This window comes from Capra hircus, chromosome 23, assembly GCF_001704415.2.
Source record: "Capra hircus breed San Clemente chromosome 23, ASM170441v1, whole genome shotgun sequence".
NCBI classification, from domain to species: Eukaryota; Metazoa; Chordata; class Mammalia; order Artiodactyla; family Bovidae; genus Capra; species Capra hircus.
Genome location: NC_030830.1, coordinates 28,875,750 through 28,888,621, shown reverse-complemented (window position 1 = coordinate 28,888,621; position 12,872 = coordinate 28,875,750).

The following is a 12,872-nucleotide window of genomic DNA, read 5'->3' as shown; positions in this document are numbered from 1 at the left end:
GCCAAAGCCTTTGACTGTGTGGATCACAATAAACTGTTGAAAATTCTGAAAGAGATGGGAACACCAGACCACCTGACCTGCCTCTTGAGAAATCTGTATACAGGTCAGGAAGCAACAGTTAGAGCTGGACATGGAACAACAGACTGGTTCCAAATAGGAAAAGGAGTATGCCAAGGCTGTATATTGTCACCCCGCTTATTTAACTTATATGCAGAGTACATCATGAGAAACCCTGGACTGGAAGAAGCACAAGCTTGAATCAAGATTGCCGGGAGAAATATCAATAAGCTCAGATATGCAGATGACACCACCTTTATGGCAGAAAGTGAAGAGGAACTAAAAAGCCTCTTGATGAAAGTGAAAGAGGAGAGTGAAAAAGTTGGCTTAAAGCTCAACATTCAGAAAACGAAGATCATGGCATCTGGTCCCATCACTTCATGGCAAATAGATGGGGAAACAGTGGAAACAGTGTCAGACTTTATTTTTTTGGGCTCCAAAATCACTGCAGATGGTGATTGCAGCCATGAAATTAAAAGACACTTACTCCTTGGAAGAAAAGTTATGACCAACCTAGATAGCATATTCAAAAGCAGAGACATTACTTTGCCCTCTAAGGTCCGTCTAGTCAAGGCTATGGTTTTTCCTGTGGTCATGTATGGATGTGAGAGTTGGACTGTGAAGAAGGCTGAGGGCCGAAGAATTGATGCTTTTGAACTGTGGTGTTGGAGAAGACTCTTGAGAGTCCCTTGGACTGCAAGGAGATCCAACCAGTCCATTCTGAAGGAGATCAGCCCTGGGATTTCTTTGGAAGGAATGATGCTAAAGCTGAAACTCCAATACTTTGTCCACCTCATGTGAAGAATTGACTCAGTGGAAAAGACTCTGATGCTGGGAGGGATTGGGGGCAGGAGGAGAAGGGGACGACAGAGGATGAGATGGCTGGATGGCATCATGGACTCGAAGGACGTGAGTCTGAGTGAACTCCGGGAGTTGGTGATGGAGAGGGAGGCCTGGCGTGCTGCGATTCATGGGATCGCAAAGAGTCGGACACGACTGGGCAACTGAACTGAACTGAACTGGAAAACATCCTAAAAATCTATTCCTAAAAAAGGTCTAAAGACCTGTGCCACCAGATTCTGTGGAGCACAGAGTGCCTCACTCCACCCTGAACTCCCTCAGGGGTTGTTGAAAGTCAACAGCTATAGCAGCACTGGGTTCAGTCTCCTAGAGGCAGATGGCAAACGCCTTTGTTGTTCAGTCATTAGCAATGCTCTTATGTGAAGTCACTCAGTTGTGTCCAACTCTTTGCAACCCCATGGACTGCAGCCTCCCAGGCTCCTCCGTCCATGGGATTTTCCAGGCAAGAGTACTGGAGTGGGTAGTTGACAGGAGCAAACTGTAGCTCTTTGGTTTTATGTTAATCTTTTTTTTTTTTTTTAACAATGTTGTTTTGTCTTGCAAACCATGGAATGTTGCTAAGCCTGGCGTTTGGTTGGTCAGACCCCCTCCAGGGGCTCAACTATTCCAAGATCTGCCCCCTGTTTTGGAGAAGGCAATGGCACCCCACTCTAGTACTCTTGCCTGGAAAATCCCATGGACGGAGGAGCCTGGTAGGCTGCAATCCATGGGGTCGCTGAGTCGGACACGACTGAGTGACTTCACTTTAACTTTTCACTTTCATGCATTGGAAAAGGAAATGGCAACCCACTCCAGTATTCTTGCCTAGACAATCCCAGGGACGGGGGAGCCTAGTGGGCTGCCATCTATGGGGTCACACAGAGTCAGACACGACTGAAGCATCTTAGCAGTAGCAGCCCCCTATTTTATCTATGGTGCCCTGGGCTTGCACTCACAGCAGGCACGTAGTCAGGGCAGTGTCCAGGGAGGTTGGAAACAAGGTCAGAGGCCTGCTCTGCTTTCTTGTCTCTGAAGCCCGAACAAGACTACTTCCATTTAATTTCCCTAACACCTGGCAATATTTACCAAGTGTGCTGGGCATGTTACTGTGTCCCAGTCAATAATTCTGTGAGGCAGATGTTATAAGAGAGCACACAGGGGTCGAGGGAAGTTAGGTAACTTTCCTGGGCCATACGAGTGGCAAAGGACAGAACTGGAAATTGGACTTATCCAGCTCCACAGCCTGGCCACGTGTCTACGGTACCACTGGACCTCTGCACACTGGGCCCTGGTTCCTGCTGCCTCTGGTAGATTCCCTACACATCTACAGATTGGCTATATTGTATACCTCATATAAATGGAATTGTGCCATATTTGTCCTTCTGTGATCTGTTTATTTTACAGAGCATATCACTCAAGCAGGTTGGCCAGGGAATTTGGCTCAGATGGTAAAGAATCTGCCGGCAATGCAGGAGACCCACATTCACTCCCTGGATCAGGACGATCCCCTGGAGGAGGACACGGCAACCCATTCCAGTATTCTTGCCTGGAGAATCCCATGGAGAAAGTAGCCTGGCAGACTACAGTTCATAGGGTCGCAAAGAGTCAGATATGACTGAGCGACTTTTTCTTCTTCTTCTTGAGCCAAGCTGATAGGTTGAGGATGATAAGCTTGGGTCTTGAGAGCCATGCTGAGTAATCTGAACAATCCCACGTCACACCAGTGCCAACACTTACTCTGGTGCCCCCTGATGAAACCTCTTCTATTTCAAGAGCAGGACAAGCAAAAGGAAAAGAAATTTAAAGGAAACAGTCAAGCTTGTGAACTGAGTTCAAAGGCATTGGTTTGTAAAAGCAACAACTATTACAGAATCCACAAGACAACACACACACTCACACACACAAACTGTAAATGTTAAGCTTTATGAGAGAAGGGCCATGTAATTTACTATTCGAAGATACTGTATCTGAATTTCTAATCATAACAGAGTGAATAAACCCTCAGTTGTTTTTGTTTTGCTTTGTTTGGCTATAAAAGATGTTAATTGCCTAGGGAGAAAATCCCTAAAGGAAATAAACAAAGATCGGCTCAAGATAAAGCATAATGCCTATGATGGGGAAATTGCCATGTCAAAAGACAGGAGGGCATAGGGCTAAGAGTCAAAGCTTTAACCCTAGAGAGGCTTGAGCTCCAGCGCTCCCCAGCTAAATGACAGTCAGACAGCTGTTAACTTTTATGAGCCTGTTTCTTCATCTGTAAGGCAGGATGAAGGAGACCTGGGTTTGATCCCTGGGTTGGGAAGATCCCCTGGAGAAGGCAATGGCAACCCACTCCAGTAGCCTTTCCTGGAGAATTCCATGGACAGAGGAGCCTGGTGGGCTGCTACAGTCCATGGAGTTGCAAAGAGTCGAACATGATTGAGCAACTCACACTAAGGCAGGATAAAGGAGCTCAGGGTCACATTGTCATGGGAATTCTAGTACTGAGTGTTTAAAAAGAGAAAGCTTTTTGACTTTGCTTGAAGACTAGCATGATGTGTGGAAATAAGAAGATGGGACTTCTCTGATGGTCCAGTAGATAAGATTCCACGCTTCCACTGCATTGGGGGTGGAGGCTCAATCCCTGCTTGGGGATTAAGATCCTGAGTGCCGCAAGGCCAAAAAAAGTGTTTTTAAAGAAGTAAGAAATAGGAAGATGATGTAGAGAGTAGACATTGTTTTCTCCAACTTCTGTTCCATTGGCTCTTGTAATGATTAAATGATATGTGACCAGGGAGAAAGAACTGAGGAAACCTGATGGGAGCAACCTTTCTCAAAGTTAATTAAAAACAAAGGATTCTACAAAAAATAAGATGGATTGATAGGGGAACAGAGGGATGGCTAGATGGCTGGATAGGTGTCAAAGCAAATAGAGCTAGTAACAAATAGTTATGACAGAGTCTCTGTAAAGTTCTTTTAATTTTCTGTATGTTAAAAGTTATAACTTAAAAGTTTCATACTGTTGGAGGAAAACAATCTAAAGGTTTTCTATAGCAGTGAGTAGCCTTTGAAAATGTTAATGGTGCCCCCAAGCCAGGGAATGAAGAACATCCTCTCACACTTTGCTGTGTAGCTGGAGTTCAGGACCCAGTGTAGACGATCTGGGTAAGTTCAAGCAATTTCATTTCCAAGCACTTTGAATGGCTCAGATGGTAAAGAATCTGTCTGCAATGCAGGAGACTTGGGTTCAGTTCCTGGGTTGGGAAGATTCTCTGGAGAAGGAAATGGAAACCCATTCCAGTATTCTTGCCTGGACTATCTCTTAGACAGAGGAACTTAGCAGGCTTGGACAGAGGAGCTTGGCAGGCTACAGCCCACGGGGTTGCAGAGTCAGACACAAGTTCAAGTGGATGATTAACATTTTCACTTGAACTTGAGCCATTCGGTTAGCCTGCCTTATCCTTAGTTTCCTTGTTTATAAGCAGTGAAAACTGTGCCTGCCTCGTAGGAATAAATGTGGATATTCCTGACACCAAGGTTAGGAAATTAGAGTCATTAATATTCTTAGTATCAAAGTCAAAAGGATCTTCAAATTCGTTTAACTCAGACGCCTCCATTTTACAGATGGACAATCAGATGCTCAGAGAGAAGGGATCTTCCCAGTGTCATACAGCTGATTGGTTATAACACTGGCCTTTGAATTCAGGTCTTCTGTATTCCAGCCCAGTCCTCTGGCCATTGAATCACTCTTCCTCCTGAAGCTTCCTTCCATCTTGTAAAATGCAGCAGACAAACTACATGGCCATCAGTTACCACCAATCTTTCTAGTGCAAGAGAGCAATAACCCAGCAAGAGGCAACTCAGGGTTGGAGCAGTGGAACTTTCTCTCTGCCACACTCCAGCAGTCTTAAATTCCATAAGATCAAGGGGCTTTGGGGCAGCTGGCCTTGAGCTTTCCAAGGACCTTTGGCCTGAGAAGTGCTATGGTTTTTGTTTGAGAACAAGAGCATGGTGTATAGCAACTTCATAGCTCCATTAGGTCCAGCTGCAGCCCCTTGCAGGCTATATCTTGCCGCCTCTCATTCAACCAGAACAGAGCAAAGAAGCAGCTCCCTCCTAGAATATGACTGGGGTCCCAGGCCCACTTGTTTTCACCTATGTCCGTCCATGTTAGCCTAGGAAACTTCAAACTCTTGCTGAATCTGTAGAAGAGAAAGGAGTGACCTTCTTCCCACTAGGAACCAAAGGACTGTTTAGCAACATTGCCCCAAAGGCTCAGAAATTGGAGATAACAGTTTCTGCTTTCTACATCATCATCCCGTTTCTATACATCATTCTAGTTTTCAGACAAACTAAGCCACAAAGATTTCTTTCTAAAAATTTAATTCACATGACCACATGACTCTGAAATTCTTTACCGGTTGCCATGAAACTTGATCACATACCCTGAAGAATCCAAAGTAGTGAATATCTTCCACTGAGAAGTTAAGGTTCCCTATGGAACAGTGAACTTTGATGTCTGAATATTATTGCTTTTACAAAAATGTTAAGCTACATACCATGTGGGAGTACCTTTCCCGCCATCAGAGAAATCTCTGGAACTGACTTGCAAACAGCTGACAGGCACTAGTTTGTTTTTTTTTTTAACAGTTTTATTGAGATATCATGTGCATTATACCTCAATATTATACATGTGTTTGACATGGATAATAACCTGTCAAAAGTGTTCTCACTGTAAGTGCAAAATTCAATGATTTTAAGAATTTTATAACATCATAGACCATTTTCATTACACCAAAGAGATCCCTTCTGCTTCATAGGCTGTACTCCCCACTCCCTCTCCCAGCAAACTTGATGCCGTTTCTCTGTAGATTGATCTTTTCTAGGCATTTCATAAAAAATAGATGGATGTGTCACAGTAGACAGCCATATCTTTACGACTCACAAATTGGATCCATCACTTACTGACAATCATGACCTAGGCACTGTGCATGCTGCTTGTCTTAAATGAGTGAAACAGACTAGATCCCATCCAGCTAGGAAGGCAAAAAGTTAAACAACCCAAAACAGTAACAGACGAAGATGGGCCGTGAAAAGGGTGGCCATGGGGTGGGGATGGGTGGGGGGTCCCAGGAGGGTAACATGAAGGCAACTCAGAGTTGGCATTAGGATGGCACTTAGATGGTATCAAGCAGCCTAGGAGGGACTTCCCGGTAGGGGAGGAGAGTGACATAGTGGCCGTGCAAACAGATTGGAGCAGGGCAAGAAACAGGTATGAAGACTCCCTGGGGAAGTGCTGGGGTAGCCCAGGGGAGAGGAGCCTCCAGAGGCAGTGTAGCCCAGGAAATGAAAGCTTGGATTCCCTGCCAGATGTATCTGTGAGGAGTTTAACTTTGGAAACTTCATGTCTCTAAACTTCTCGTCTGTGAGCTGAGGAGACTAATGGACTGTCTTAGAAAGACTGTCCCTGTGAGAATTAAGTGGAAAGAGGCACGTGCAGTATCTCACACAGGACCAGGCACGAAGGCTATGCTCAGCCACTGTGAGCTGGTGGGCCCGCTGAGGGGCCCCCCAGCCTCCCTCTGCTCAGTAAACACGAGCTGAGCTTCTGCACTGTTTTAAATTCTGTGACCAAAGAGGAAGCCCTCATTCCTGCCTTCAAGCCATTTTCCTTGAGCCGGGTAAGTTCTTAACCATTTAATACCCTGGACCCCTTTGGTTGTCTGGTGAAGCTTACAAACTTCTTCTCAAATTTGTATTTTAAAAGCACAAAATCAGATCTATAAAAGGCCCCTGTGGATTCTCATGAATGACGGAAGTGGGAGGACCACCACTCTAGATGTCTGGAGAGAAAGCCTTTTGTGTATTCTTGGATAGCCTTTGGAATAGACCAATTTTTTAGGCATTTACTGAACACCTACTGTGCGCTGGGCAGTAGAAATACAGCAGAGAATAAAATGAAGTTCCTGCCATCATGAACTTACACAAGGGGGGTTGGCAATAAACAAATAAACTCAGAATCATACAGCATATCAGCTGATGATAGGTGCTGTGGGAAAAATTAAGTATTTATGAAAATAAAAACCCACAAAAAACTGAGCCTCTAGAAGATCCCTCTCTCTCTCTCTCTCTCTCTGTCCCCAGACACGAGAATCCTCTCTTACCTGGAAGAGCATCAGCCTCTTGTTCTTTTCAGGCCTTCCCCTGATTGGATGCAGCCAACCCACATTAGGGAGGGCAAACTGCTTTACTCAAGAAGGGGACTTAAATGCCAATTTCATCCCCAACACCCTCACAGAAGGACCCAGAATAAAGCTGTAGAGAAGGATCATTTTGAGTGGAAAAGTGAAAGTGAATTTTGAGTGGAGGGAATGGCAAATATAAAACTCTGAGCTTGGGGCAAGCTCAAAATGTCAAAGCTACAGTAACAAGCCACTATGGCTGGAGCATAGATGGGGAGCAGGAGGAGGGCTCAGGGAGGGGAGGAGTCCCAGGGAAGGAGCTGTGGTTTGAGAGGTGGACAGCACCTGGTTCATGAAACCTTGGGATCAAGCTGAGACTCAGGCATTCTGTTCAAAGGATCATGGAAAGCCACTGGTGAGTGGGAGCCACATGTATCTGGCTACTGTGCTGAGAACAGGCTGCAGAGGGGCAGGGTGGAAGCTGGGACCCCATCACTGAGCTTGTTGTCATAATCAGACTAGAGAGGATGGTGGCTTTGGCAACAATGGATGCTGCAAAGGCCATGAGAAGCAGCCAGATTATGGACCTATTTTAGAGGGCCAGCAGTTCAGTTGAGTCACTCAGTCGTGTCCGACTCTTTGCGACCCCATGAATTGCAGCACGCCAGGCCTCCCTGTCCATCACCAACTCCCGGGGTTCACTTGGGCTCACGTCCATCGAGTCAGTGATGCCATCCAGCCAAGCAGAGGGCCCAGTTATTGGATGAACAGACAAATTAATAGACACTTTCATAGAAAAATACACACATTCTCAGGATGAGCACCATCAACCCTTTCAGAGGTCTCGATTATGCCTGCTGACAATTCAGCTGTCACAGAGGGAAGCCTCTGCTAGATGGCCTCTGTCAGCTGATTATTTTCTGAATGGCTATGCATGTGCCTGCCCTTCTGGAAAGTTGCTCTTGCTTTATTCATCACTATCTGCTTCTGTCTCTTTGCCAGAAAAGTTATCTCGACGTGTGTGACCTCCATTATATCTTGGTAGTCCTGCTTTGTTTTGTGAGCTTTCTGGGGCTAGTCAAATATTGGTCTTGTTTGTTTCGATTTGTTTTGTCTTTTTTCCCCAAAGTACGAAAATATTGTGTGTGTGCTCAGTCATGTCCTACTCTTTGTGACCCCATGGCTGTAGCCGGCCAGGCTCCTCTGTTTGTGAAATTTTCCAGGCAAGAATCCTAGAGTGGGTTGCCATTTCTTCCTCCAGGGGATCTTCCAACCCAGGGATTGAACTCGTGTCTCTTGTGTCTCTTGCGTTGGCAGGAGGATCTTTACCACTGTGCCACCTGGGAAGATTACTGAAGTAAATTTACAGACATCAGATGCACAAAGCTTACCAGAGCAGTTTAACGTGTATACTTGTGAAATGTCTACTCTAAACAGGATTAGAATACCCCTAAAGCCCAAGATAGTCCCCTTAGACTCCTTTCCAATCAATCTCTACCATCTCCTTCCCCCCCTAACCTCTGTTATGATTACTGCTTGCCATGAATTACTTTGACCTATTCTCAAACTTTATCTAAGAAAATAGTTACTATTCATTCCTTAGCATCTGGGTTCTTTCACTCACTACAGTGTGTTTGAGATGCATCTATGTTATTGATTGAGTCCATAGTTTGTACCCTAGATAAATATAGCACAAGTTTTTAAATTAATTCACCACTTGACGGACATTTGTGATGTTTCCAGTTTGAGGTCATTATGGCTAAAACTGCAGAGAAGTTTTATTCATAATAAACAAAGATATGGAAACGGTTGAACAGATAAAGAAAATGTAGTGGATACATACAGTGGAATATTAACCAGCCTTAGAAAGGAAGGGAATACTGTAATATACAACGACATGATGAAAATGAAGGATATTACCTGATGTGAAACAAATGAGTCTTGGAAGGACAAACACTGCATGATTGCACTTACAGGAAGGGGTATATTAAACAGCCAGACTCAGAAAAGTGGAAAGTGGGTTGGCAGTTGTCAGGATCTGGGAGATGAGAAGTTGCTATTTGGTGGAAATTCAATTTCATTTACGCAAGATGATGAAATTCTAGAGATCTAACTGTATAACATTACACTTGGTTAACAGTACTGCTTTGTGTACTTAAAATTTTGTCAAAAGGATAGACCTTAGGTTAAATGTTCTTATTGCAAAAAAAGAAAAAAAACTGCAATGAACATTTTATTTATATATTGTTTCATTTCTTTTTGGTAAACACCTAGGAGTGGAATTTCTTGGCCATAGAGTTGTACCTTATCAGTGTTTGTTTTGATTTGGTTTTCATGCATGGGAAGGCATACAAGCCATAACTAGGTACGTCTACTTCAAGACTTCCATCTTTAAGCCTTAGAAGAAAAACAATGATGATCATAATGACGATGAAGGGGAGGAAGGAGGATCCTAATGACGCTTTTGTAGTATTTACCACATGTGGGTTTCTCTGTATTACTTTATTGAATCCTTACAACAACACTGAGAGGCAGGTGTCATTAATCTCATTTTTCAATTGAAGAAACTCAGCCTCAGGGACGTTAATGCATGTTTTCAAAGCCACTCAAACCCATGTAGAAGAATTCCATGTTTTTTCTACCACTTCTATAACCTCATATAAGAAGTCCTTGTGGGCCTCCCTGGTGAGTCAGTGGTAAAGAGTCCGCCTGCCAATGCAGGAGTCACTGGGTGGATCCCTCATCCAGGAAGATCCCCCTGCCAAGGAGCAACTAAGGCTGTGTGCCACAGTAGGATCTGGAGCCACAGCTACTGAGCCCTGGTGCTGCAACTGCTGAAATCAGTGCCCTGGAGCCCGTGCCCCAGAACAAGAGAAGCCACCGCCATGAGAAGCTAGCACCCTACAGCTGGAGAGTGGCTCCCACTAGCTGCAACTAGAGGAAAACCCACACAGCAATGAAGACCAGAACAGCAAAAAAATAAATAGATAAATAACAATATTTTTTTTAAAGCCCGTTAAATGTCATCTCTCACATCTCGTAATGCCCTGATCAGCCTCCTGGGTGGCTGCTTTGCCTTTGATGAGACATTTTAAGTCCTTTGAATGTCTGGTTTTCTTGGCAGCTGCTTTCTGGTGGCTGAGGTCCTGACACCTCAGGTCCTAATGTCTGCCTGTCCACAGGGTCCCTTTGACTATTAATTTGTCCATCCTCCTTTCTTTTCCCTGGCCTTTTCCCTATCAATTTTCCCCTACCCAGTTCATAATTACCACTCTCCATCATCAAATCCCATTACGATTTACCTAAACCCCATAAATGAGCATCTTTGAATCAATTTCTCTGAACAGTCGGAAGAGTCTTCCTTCAAAACTGCTTCATCATTCTCCAAAATATTTTGCTGCTTTTGTAAGGAATTTTGCCTCAGGTAACTTTTATAAGGAGAGTGCTTGGCTCAATGGCTTTATTTTGATAATCACCATAAAAAGAATAAAATAGATGATGCTGTTGACTGCAAACATGCTACTTGTGTGAGCACCCTTCTTCCATTTTATGAAATTTCCAAGTATTTACATTTCAAGAAGAAAAACTGGATCTTTTATGATTTCATTTGACCTTTTTTTCCCTTGCGAGAAGTGAAAGTGTTAGCTGGTCAGTTGTGTCCAACTCTTTGACTTTCTAATTATATTTAAGATAATTTACACACATGCTGAGTTCTGATTATTCAGCAATAAACTCCTGTCTAAAAGCAGTATCCTATATTTCAGTACTTTTTCAAGTTATTTCCATACCAGTTCCATTCAGTTGCTCAGTCATGTCCTACTCTGCGACCCCATGGACTGCAGCACGCCAGGCCTCCCTGTCCGTCACCAACTCCCGGAGCTTACTCAAACTCATGTCCATTTACATCCAATCATCTCATCCTCTGTCGTCCCCTTCTCCTTCCCTCTTCAATCTTTCTCAGCATCAGGGTCTTTTCAAATGAGTCAGCTCTTCTCATGAGGTGGCCAAAGTATTGGAGTTTCAGCTTTAGCATCAGTCCTTCCAATGAATATTCAGGACTGATTTCCTTTAGGATGGACTGGTTCAATCTTCTTGCTGTCCAAGGGACTCTCAAGAGTCTTCTCTAACACCACAGTTCAAAAGCATCAATTCTTCAGTGCTCAGCTTTCTTTATAGTCCAACTCTCACATCCATACATGACTACTGGAAAAACCAGAGCTTTGGCTAGACGGACCATCGTTGGCAAAGTAATATCTCTGCTTTTTAATATGTTGTCTAGTTTGGTCATAACTTTTCTTCCAAGGAGTAAGCATCTTTTAATTTCATGGTTGTAGTCACCATCTGCAGTGATTTTGGAGTCCAAAAAAATAAAATCTCTCACTGTTTTCACTGTTTCTCCATTTATTTGCCATGAAGTGATGGGACCAGATGCCATGATCTTTGTTTTCTGAATGTTGAGCTTTAAGCCAACTTTTTCACTCTCCTCTTTCACTTTCATCAGGAGGCTCTTTAATTCTTCGTTTTCTGCCATAAGTGTGGTATCATCTGCATATCTGAGGTTATTGATATTTCTCCCACCAGTCTCAATTCCCAACTGTGCTTCTTCCAGTCCAGCGTTTCTCATGATGTACTCTGCATATAAGTTAAATAAGCAGGGTGACAATATACAGTCTTGATGTACTCCTTTCCTGATTTGGAACCAGTCTGTTGTTCCATGTCCAGTTCTAACTGTTGCTTCTTGACCTGCATACAGATTTCTCAGGAGGCAGGTCAGGTGGTCTGGTATTCCCATCTCTTTCAGAATTTTCCACAGTTTGTTGTCATCCACACAGTCAAAGGCTTTGGCATAGCCAATAAAGCAGAAATAGATGTTTTTCTGGAACTCTCTTGCTTTGTCTGTGATCCAGTGGATGTTGGTAATTTGATCTCTGGTTCCTCTGCCTTTTGCCTTTTCTAAAACCAGCTTGAACATCTGGAAGTTCACGGTTCACATATTGTTGAAGCCTGGCTTGGAGAATTTTGAGCATTACTTCGCTAGCCTGTGAGGTGAGTGCAATCGTGTATTAGTTTGAGCATTCTTTGGCATTGCCTTTCTTTGGGATTGGAATGAAAACTGACCTTTTCCAGTCCTGTGGCCACTGCTGAGTTTTCCAAATGTGCTGACATATTGAGTGAAGCACTTTAAAAGCAGCATCTTTCAGGATTTGAAATAGCTCCACTGGAATTCCGTCACCTCCACTAGCTTTGTTCGTAGTGATGCTTCTTAAGGCCCACTTGACTTTGCATTCTAAGATGTCTGGCTCTAGGTGAGTGATCATACCATCATGGTTATCTGGGTCATGGTGTTCTTTTTTGTATAGTTCTTCTGTGTATTCTTGCTACCTGTTCTTAATATCTTCTGCTTCTGTAGGTCCATACCATTTCTGCCCTTTACTGAGCCCATCTTTGCATGAAATGTTCCCTTGCTATGTCTAACTTTCTTGAAGAGATCTCTAGTCTTTCCCATTCTGTTGTTTTCCTCTATTTCTTTGCACTGATCACCGAGGAAGGCTTTCTTATTTCTCCTTGCTATTCTTTGGAACTCTGCATTCAAATGGGTATATCTTTCCTTTTCTCCTTTGCCTTTCGCTTCTCTTCTCTTCACAGCTATTTTTAAGGTCTCCTCAGGCAACCATTTTGCCTTTTTGCATTTGTTTTTCTTGGGGATGGCCCTGATCACTGCCTCCTGTACCATGTCATGAACCTCCATCCATAGTTCTTCAGGCACTCTGTCTATCAGATCTAATCCCTTGAATCTATTTCTCACTTCCACTG